Source organism: Barbus barbus, assembly GCF_936440315.1.
Source record: "Barbus barbus genome assembly, chromosome: 15".
Lineage (NCBI taxonomy): Eukaryota > Metazoa > Chordata > Actinopteri > Cypriniformes > Cyprinidae > Barbus > Barbus barbus.
In genome coordinates, this window is record NC_136743.1 from 24,429,233 (window position 1) to 24,439,055 (window position 9,823).

Consider the following 9,823-nt stretch of genomic DNA (forward strand, 5'->3'; position numbering starts at 1 on the left):
CATTCTGCGCAGTGGCGCTTAAAGTCGAACGCGCCTTTCGTTACCTCACTGACACGTCACACTGGGCTCAAACACAAAGCGCCTCGATTACGCTGTCCTATAGCCGCGATCCATTTATATTAATATAATAATTATATCCATCATGTCATGCCTATATGTATGTAGTTTTTTTATTTATTTTATTTTTACGAGGTGTATTATTGTTAATAAAAGTTAATAAAAATACACAAGTTTGATGTGAGTACATGAAGAACGGAAAGTCTTTATTGTCATGTATAGAGCAAAAAACAATAATATTAGTAAACTATATTACTGCACACACACGCGCCAACATCTTGCTAATGACATGTGTTTATTAATATACAAATAAACCTTACAATGACATCCCAACGAACAAATCATCTGAATGACACAGTTGGTATAGGAAGATGGCGCAGTAGAGCACTGTGTCAAAAGCTTCGAAGCATCAACACAGTTTGTTGTAAAAGCCTCACTGCTTCAGAAGCTTCGTTCGGCACATCCCTAGTGTCAGATATAGGGAGATATAGGCTGAGTCCCGATGTGCATGTAAATGACCATTAAATCTCCCAATCATTGAAGTGGGTCTTCACCTTTACTCCCAGGCATAGAGGGCGGTGTTGCCATGGAATAGTCAAGAAAGGACTTTATTATTAACTCAAGCCAAATGTTACTAAATAACTATTTATATGCTTTGGTTGACTGGTGATTTTCGCAGTGCTTATAGTGTGGACGTATTCCTATTTGTTTTACAAGAGTGTTTGCATTCCTTGCCACGCGCTTTTATTTTGATATCTGGTAAAGGATGTGCAGCGGTGCTGTGTTTATGTTGGCACACTTTTTCGTACGTGAAGCGTCATTCTCATCAATGTTACCAGAGAAAAAAGATTAACTTTTGGGTACACCTGTACAAGTATAAGGGATGTGCTGAACGAAGCTTTTACAACAAACTGTGTTGATGCTTCGAAGCTTTTGACACAGTGCTCTGCTGCGCCATCTGGTGGTCAATAAAAAGTCCTACATCATTCAGATGATTTGTTCGTTGGGATCATTGTAAGGTTTATTTGTATATTAATAAACATATGTCATTAGCAAGATGGTGGCGCGTGTGTGTGCAGTGAGTTTCCTAATATTATTGTTTTTTGCTCTATACATGACAAAGACTTTCTGTTCTTCATATTCAACTCGCATCAAACTTGTGTATTTTTATTAACTTTTATTAACCATAATACACCTCATAAAAATAAAATAAATACATCTACATGCATATAGGCATGACATGATGGATATAAATATTATTTTAATATAAATGGATCGCGGGTATAGGACAGCGCAATCGACGTGCTTTGTGTTTGAGCTCGCGTGACTTATCAGTGAGGTAACAATAGGTGCGTTCGACTTGAAGCAAGGCTACAGACGGTGGTCAACGAGAGTAGCCGCTTGCAGTCAGGGGCGGAGTTGAAAACGGTGTCGTCAAGTCGGACACTTCGGGGCTCTCGTAGTTTGCTGCATCTACCTCAGTCATGGCAGATCACGTGGCGTTTGCTTGCTTTATTGCAGACGAACTGGAAGCTATAGAAATGCTGTTATTGTTGTATGAAATTGAGCACAATGAGCAACGAAAGTGAGTAAAGGTTCAATGTAATACGTATTGTTTTTATATATCCAAAGGCACATGGGACCATACCCAACACCAGTGTGACTTGTTATTTCTAATACTAACCAATCAATGCAATTACACTTAACAATTTTCATTAGAAGTGATTCTTTTTTTATTACTATGTTGGTTTATGTTTTAATAAACCTTTAAGATGTATGTAATATTTTGAAAGGGTGTCATCACGACAGAAACAAGTTTTAAGTAAATAAACAGAACATATTGAAAATTTGACTTGTGCAGTATGATTCATTATGTGTGTTTTTGCTACTGCAACTTAATAAAAATAATCTATGAAGATAATAATTGTATGTACTAAATGTGGTTTTCATTACAGATAAAAGAATTAGGATGTTACATATTTGTTTACTTATTTTACTATTTCTCCAGTTAGGTAAGCACATTTTAGTAAGACAAAACACCATGAACATTCATACGTAAACACCATGAACAGGCCTACGGATAAACCCAATTTATTTGCCTTTCTATTATGATTTATACAAGCTTATGAAAGTGATCTGAATGTTGTATTAAGTTGACATCCAGCCAGAGTTGTTGGCAGTAATCACATGCAAGTGAAGATGGATGAACCCAGCAACTAGACAATTAGTAGCCTATCAATCAGAATACATGATGACCACATTATATTAAAAGTCTGTAAGATTGACATTTGATTTATTCCATAAAAAAATGATTATCTAAATAGGTTATGCAGCTTAATACTGTAAAGGGTCTGTATGAAAAAGGTCCAAAATAAACCTATGCACAAAACCTATATAAACAAATTAACAAAAAAGTGATTGCAGTAAAAATAATTGTAATCTTTTAATAAACATGATTTACGAGATGAAGATGACATGAAAAGTTAATTTATTTTTATTTTTATTTTTTTGAAAGTCCATATATGAGCATTAGTGGGACTGAAGTTGTCAGAATAAACCCGACATACACATCGTTGTTGTCATGTGGTGAATTTGGCCAATCGTGAAACAGCTGTGTCGTCATCAGCGCTCCCGCAGTTGCTCTGGAGAAATTGCGCCGGCTGAGTCAGCCGTCTGCTCTCGAAACGCTATCGCGGTACTTTGATGCCACACGTGACAGTGACGTGTGGTCGGCGCCGGTTCAAGTCGGACTAAATTTCTAACCGGCATGCACTGCTTCAAGTCAGCCGCCGATCGGTCTGCTAAGTGCTGCATGAAGTCGAACGCACCTGAAGCTTCAGTTACGAAAACTCGAGACGTGTGTCGATCTATCCCTAAGTATAAGTTTAAAATGTTTCTTCCTATCTCTTAGCTACTGGCTGAGGAAGGGCACAAGGTACCGTTTTAATTTCATGGTATGTGGTAAACTTTGAAAGTCTTTGAAGTGTTTATTTTAGCGATCTCCTCTGAAGCTATTAACTAACGTTTAGCGGGTCGTTAGCTTATATGAACGTTTCGAATACAGTGATGACCATTTCATAATGTTGTTATTCAGAGAGTGTGTGATTCATTGTTACTTTCTTAAGCAGAACACAGTGTACTATTGCTAGTGATGGGTCGTTCTTGAACGATTCGTTCATTTTGAACGAATCTTTAATGTGACTCGGGAAGAACGAGTCGTCTCGGGGAGTGATTCGTTCAGTCGCGCATGCGCATTGCACAGCATTCTCAGGTTTGAGTCGTTCGTTCATCACGCGACAGCCCCATACGCTTAACCAATGCAGCCTGAGCCGGAAAGAGAATTGATTAGTTCATCTATGTCGAGTCTCGGGTTTGAGTCGTTCGTTCATCACGTGACAGCCCCATACGCTTAACCAATGCAGCCTGAGCCGGAAAGAGAATTGATTAGTTCATCTATGTCGAGTCTCGGGTTTGAGTCGTTCGTTCATCACGCGACAGCCCCATACGCTTAACCAATGCAGCCTGAGCTGGAAAGAGAATTGATTAGTTCATCTATGTCGAGTCTCGGGTTTGAGTCGTTCGTTCATCACGTGACAGCCCCATACGCTTAACCAATGCAGCCTGAGCTGGAAAGAGAATTGATTAGTTCATCTATGTCGAGTCTCGGGTTTGAGTCGTTCGTTCATCACGTGACAGCCCCATACGCTTAACCAATGCAGCCTGAGCTGGAAAGAGAATTGATTAGTTCATCTATGTCGAGTCTCGGGTTTGAGTCGTTCGTTCATCACGTGACAGCCCCATACGCTTAACCAATGCAGCCTGAGCCGGAAAGAGAATTGATTAGTTCGTCTATATCGAGTCTCGGGTTTGAGTCGTTCGTTCTTTTGTCACGTGACGTGACAGTTTTGGACAGAGAAATTACTTCATTTACAACCTTCCTTACAAACGGGTGCATAGTCATTATTATTATTATTAGTATTATTATTTACTCTTACAGTTATGTGATGCTTTTCTGGTCTCAAATTATTGCTTTTAATTTCTGTCACATGGTTCTTTTCCATAACACCATGTGGTAAAAAAAGATAATAACGAGTTGGTTAACCTCTTCTTGCACTACACATATACCTGCACATTTAGTTTTGTTTTATTTAACTGGTTTGCACTCTATCTATTCTGCCATGTGCCTTATGCCACTTTATCTCTTTTTTTATTTTTCTACAAACGTCCTCATTTGTATATCTGTATAGTTATATGTACATATGTTTAAACTGTATTTATCTGTATTTGAACGTCTACTGTCAGTGTCTTAAATGTTAAGTGTATGTACCAAGGGTCTGAGAGTAATGCAATTTCAGTTCTCTGTATGTATGTGCTGTACATGTGGAAGAATTGACAATAAAGCAGACTTGACTTGTTATGCTTTGTTTTTATTTATTTTTTTTAGTCTAATCTTCATAAAATAGAATACCTTGTTGTATTTATGTCTTTTGAGTTAACCCTTTAGATTGGACTATAGTGTTACTTACTATACTTTTGTAACATATGACACTTTAGACATTAACACTCTGTACACACTCCTGAATTGTTTTTTATTGTTTATGTTTGTGCCAGAAAAAGCTATAGCAAAGAGGATAACTATTCCAAAATGAATTTAAACTATTTAAATAAAAAATACAAGAAAATTAAAATATACTAAAGCCACAGAGCCTTAAAAAACTAAAACAAAATACTGCACAACAAGCTAGGCTTTTTTAATAATAAATAAAATAAATAAGCTTTAAAATAAATAACTCTTTTGTGCCAAAAAAAGCTTTCTAGCTAAGAGAATAACTAATCCCAAATGAATTTAAACAATGAAAAAAAAAATTGTATATATATATATATATATATATATATATATATATATTAGCACAACAAGCTAGGCCTTTTTTAAATAAATAAGCTTTAAAATAACACTGTGGCTATATTTTAGAACATGCTTTAAGGCATGTTTGCATTCAAAAAAATGAACAGACCATTTTTATTTCTAGGAAAATGCTTATTACACATATTTTGATAATTTTATGATAATTCTTAAATATGATCCAACATACAAAAAATACAGTTTTACTTTATGGTAGCCTATTTGATATGTACTGATCCGGCAAGTGGTCACGTGACAAAAGAACGAACGACTCAAACCCGAGACTCGATCGAAGAACTAATCAATTCTCTTTCCGGCTCAGGCTGCATTGGTTAAGCGTATGGGGCTGTCACGTGATGAACGAACGACTCAAACCCGAGACTCGATATAGACGAACTAATCAATTCTCTTTCCGGCTCAGGCTGCATTGGTTAAGCGTATGGGGCTGTCACGTGATGAACGAACGACTCAAACCCGAGACTCGATATAGACGAACTAATCAATTCTCTTTCCGGCTCAGGCTGCATTGGTTAAGCGTATGGGGCTGTCACGTGATGAACGAACAACTCAAACCCGAACACTTGTCAGATAAGAGGTGGTGCGCTAATCATAGACTAAAGACCCAGGTAAACAATTAAGTAATACTTTCTGTTTCTTATAGCATAGTTTTGTATTGTTTGTAGTGTGATAAACGTTTGCATAAGTAGTAGATGTGTTTGGAAAGTAACACATAACATTTGAATTATATTTTGCTAAAATGAACGAAATGACTCGAAAAAAGATTCGTTCATTTTGCTGAACGAGACTCAAAGGTCCGAGTCGGTAAAATGATCCGAACTTCCCATCACTAACTATTGCTCGTCAATGTTATAGTTTATCTTGGTTTGCACTCCAGATAGATTGTTTACAGTAAGTCAGGTCTTTATTTGGTTATTTTATGTTTTATGATTTTCTCTCTAAATTGACATCATCAATTGTTCCAAAATTAATTAATAGTTAACTCAGATATTTCATTTAGTTCTCATTGCATTCTAAAAGGAGATTGTTGTAATTTATAAAATCAAATTGGTCATACAGGCAGTACTTTGAAAGAAGTCAATTGTCAAAAAACTCATTTTTGATACGTGCTTTATCTGCATTAAATATTGTTACTGTAAGTGTTAAAATAATTCATATTATTCAGGCTTACTACATTATAGTAAGGCAAGGTTATTAAATTAGCCTGTATACTAAAATGTGATTTTTTTTTGTGTGGGCCAATTAGATTACAAATCTGTATTCATTAATTTATAGGCTTGTTATGGGCATTTATATACAATTTGCAGGCAGATGTTTAATGTTTGTTTGTTTGTTTACTTGCTTTTATTCAGCTCTTAAGGTGTTTTTTGAAGATTAAATCCTTTATAAACATCAGTTCCTGAGAGTAAAGTGCATCTGTTCAGCTGGGAATGCTACAGTGCATACTATCCATCCTAAATTCTATGTGATATTAGTAATTTTCAATACTATTTAGGGCAGATAGGGTGGATAGTACACATTGGGACGCAGGGATACAAGATGCGCTGTGCTTAGGGTAAAACCACTGCTTTAGAGTAATAGAGGTTTTTAAAAATGCTTAGACAGGGTACTTGACTTGAGTATTTGTGGTAAAATCATTCACCAGTGAAACCATTCACTCGTATTCCTAATCTTTAGATCAAGTCTGCAAAACTACAAGCGCATATGTGCTTTAAACTCAGTTTGCTTGTTTTTTAATACATACAAAACTTTAAACACAGTTTTCTACATTACACACATCATTCAAAACTAACAGCTCTAGTTTCATTTTGACCTACACGTAGGCTCTTGTTTCATTTTGACATACAGTAACCAGGTTTCCATCCAAGGATTTTTTTTCGAAAAATTATTTAGCACTTTAAAATATTTACGATATAGCTGATGGAAATGCCAGTTATCGATTAAATTTCTCGTGTCGACAAAATCTTTTTCCGTTTAACTTTAGCGCATAAATTCTAGGGGTGTAACGATATCACAAACCGAACCGAAAGATCGCGATACACCACCCACGATACGTACTGCGGTACTCTCACGCCCCCTGCTTCCCATTGTTGAGGTTAATGGCACTTATTTGGGGTCGACCGATATGTGTTTTTCAGGGCCGATGCCGATACCGATTATTACAGACAAAGTAGACCGATAACCAATATATTGAACCGATATATATGTCTGGTGTAAAAAATGAAAATGAATGTCAAAATTAAGAATAACAAGGTTCTGACAAAAATGGCCTTCCCTAGTGTTGGTTGCACTTCTTACTCTTGTCTTCCCCCATGCATCCATCTACAATAAGGGTAATATATAAAGAGAGAGTTAAAAGTGGGGCCACTGTATGCTTCATGATTAAGCCTATGAATACTAAATACTACAGCTAAACAGCTTGGGGAAATGTAAGTATTTGGCTTCAATAATTTACATGTTAGAAATGTATGTGTAATAGCATAACCTCTCATAATTCTTCATTAATTATTTTCGGGTGACTAAATCATAACCTACAAGAGGGGACTATTCAATTCATCATCTAATGCACATCAATTGATTAATTTAAAAAGCGCAATGTATATAATAAGTGTAAATAATTTAATTGTCTTCATAGCTCCATTGTAGACGTTGCGAAGAAGACCGCAACTATTTTAATGAAACTATAACACTAATAGCCTGTTATAGGCTCACTTGATTCAATAGCCTATTGAAATGTCCCAATTTCCGTCATCATAATCTTGGCCTATGTGACAGTATCTTAAAGGATTAGTTCACTTTTAAAAAAACTTTTGCTGATAATTTACTCACCCCCATGTCATCCAAAATGTCCATGTCTTTCTTTCTTCAGTCGAAAATAAATTAAGGTTTTTGATGAAAACATTTCTCCATAAAATGGACTTCATTGGGACCCAAACGGTTCAAGGTCCAAATGACAGTTTCAGTGCAGCTTCAAAGGGCTTTAAACGATACCAGACGATGAATAAGGGTCTTATCTAGCGAAACGATTGGCCATTTCAAAAATAAATAATAAAGTTTAAGTTTTATAAGCACAAATGCTCGCCTTGCTCTGTTCTGTGATGTGCGTTCGTGACGTCACGTAATACGCAATTACGTGGAAAAGGTCACGGTTGAGGTAGACGGAAGTACCGAGTCAGTAGGCTTTTTAATATTAAAACACCCAGGATACGCACACGAAATGGGCATTTTAAACGATAAACTGACACAAAGACATTTGAATATGTGTATATGGTCCTCCTTCCGCACATTTGTAAACTTCCGCCTAAGTCAACCGTGACTTTTTCAACGTCATTGCGTATTATGTGACGTCATGAACGCGCATCACAGAACAGAGCAAGGTGAGCATTTGTGCTTATAAAACTTTTTTATTTATTTTTGAACTGACCGATCGTTTCGCTAGATAAGACCCTTATTCATCGCCTGGCATCGTTTAAAGCCCTTTGAAGCTGCACAGAAACTGTCATTTGGACCTTGAACGTTTGGGTCCCAATGAAGTCCATTTTATGGAGAAATGTTTTCATCAAAAACCTTAATTTCTTTTCGACTGAAGAAAGAAAGACATGGACATCTTGGATGACATGGGGGTGAGTAAATTATCAGCAAAAGTTTTTTTAAAAGTGAACTAATCCTTTAATCTTGGCCTATGTGACAGTAATTTCCATTAGTTTTCATTTACAGTGAAGTGCAAATGAAGGCATAAAACATGAATTTAATTTATCTTTTAATCAAATGAGAGTTAAACTCAAATTTGACAAACAAATGGGCTTACTATTAAAATTAAAACATGGAAGAAATAGCGTATTGTGTGATTGTTCTTTTAATTAAACAAAAGTTGTAATAATTGTAGTAGTATTAGTAAATAAACCGAACCTTTATTTTGACGGGTTGCCATGAGGACCTCTTAAGTTTCTGTAGCCTATTTATGATATGACGATCGTTTTACTCAAACGAAACCGTCAAATGCTCATGAAGTAACTCTCAGAGCAGTTCTGGGGATGATGTTCATATATTTATGTCCTCATTTAGTGACATGGCAGATGTGGAAAACACCGCGAGCGTTGCGCACTCCAGTGTATGTGTGTGTGTGTCAAAACCGGGCAATTTGTAATTTGGGTTGTAATTTATTGCAACTTGAGCAACGTCTGCTTCTGCCTTTGAGAGATAACTGATGCATGATGAAGCAGCACCAGTTAGCAAGCGCTTTCGGTGTGAGAGTGCCTTTAGTCTTCCCCGTTGATTGGTCGGACTCCTGACTCTCAACAAATCAGATGCGCGGTGGGCGGAGACTGCTCTAGGCCACAGAGTGGTGAGTTCCGACAGGCTGCATCAGAGCCAAATAGCCCATTTCAAAATTAAATAATTTTATCGGCACATTGGTTTTGAAAATGACCGATACCGATTATCATAAAAATGCTTAATATCAGTGCCAATAATCGGCCAAACCGATAATCGGTCGACCCCTAGCACTTATCTCTAACTAACTATTAATTTAAAAAAAAAATTATTTGCTTACATTTGATTAAATTGTATAAGTAACGACTAATAAGAGCTTTTAAAATTTTGTTCTAAATATTCTATTCTTTTTTTTATCATAGAATTTTTATTGTTGCAAATTGCATTTTTACATTTTATATCACCCCACCCACCGTACATAATCTTACCCAGCCCTAACAAAACAATCCCCAATTAGTACACAATAACAACTAGAAAAAAAAAAACACATGCATATACACTTATACGTACACATACATGGCATAATTAAGAAAAACATAATGATACAATAAGGGGTATACATATATCTCCACT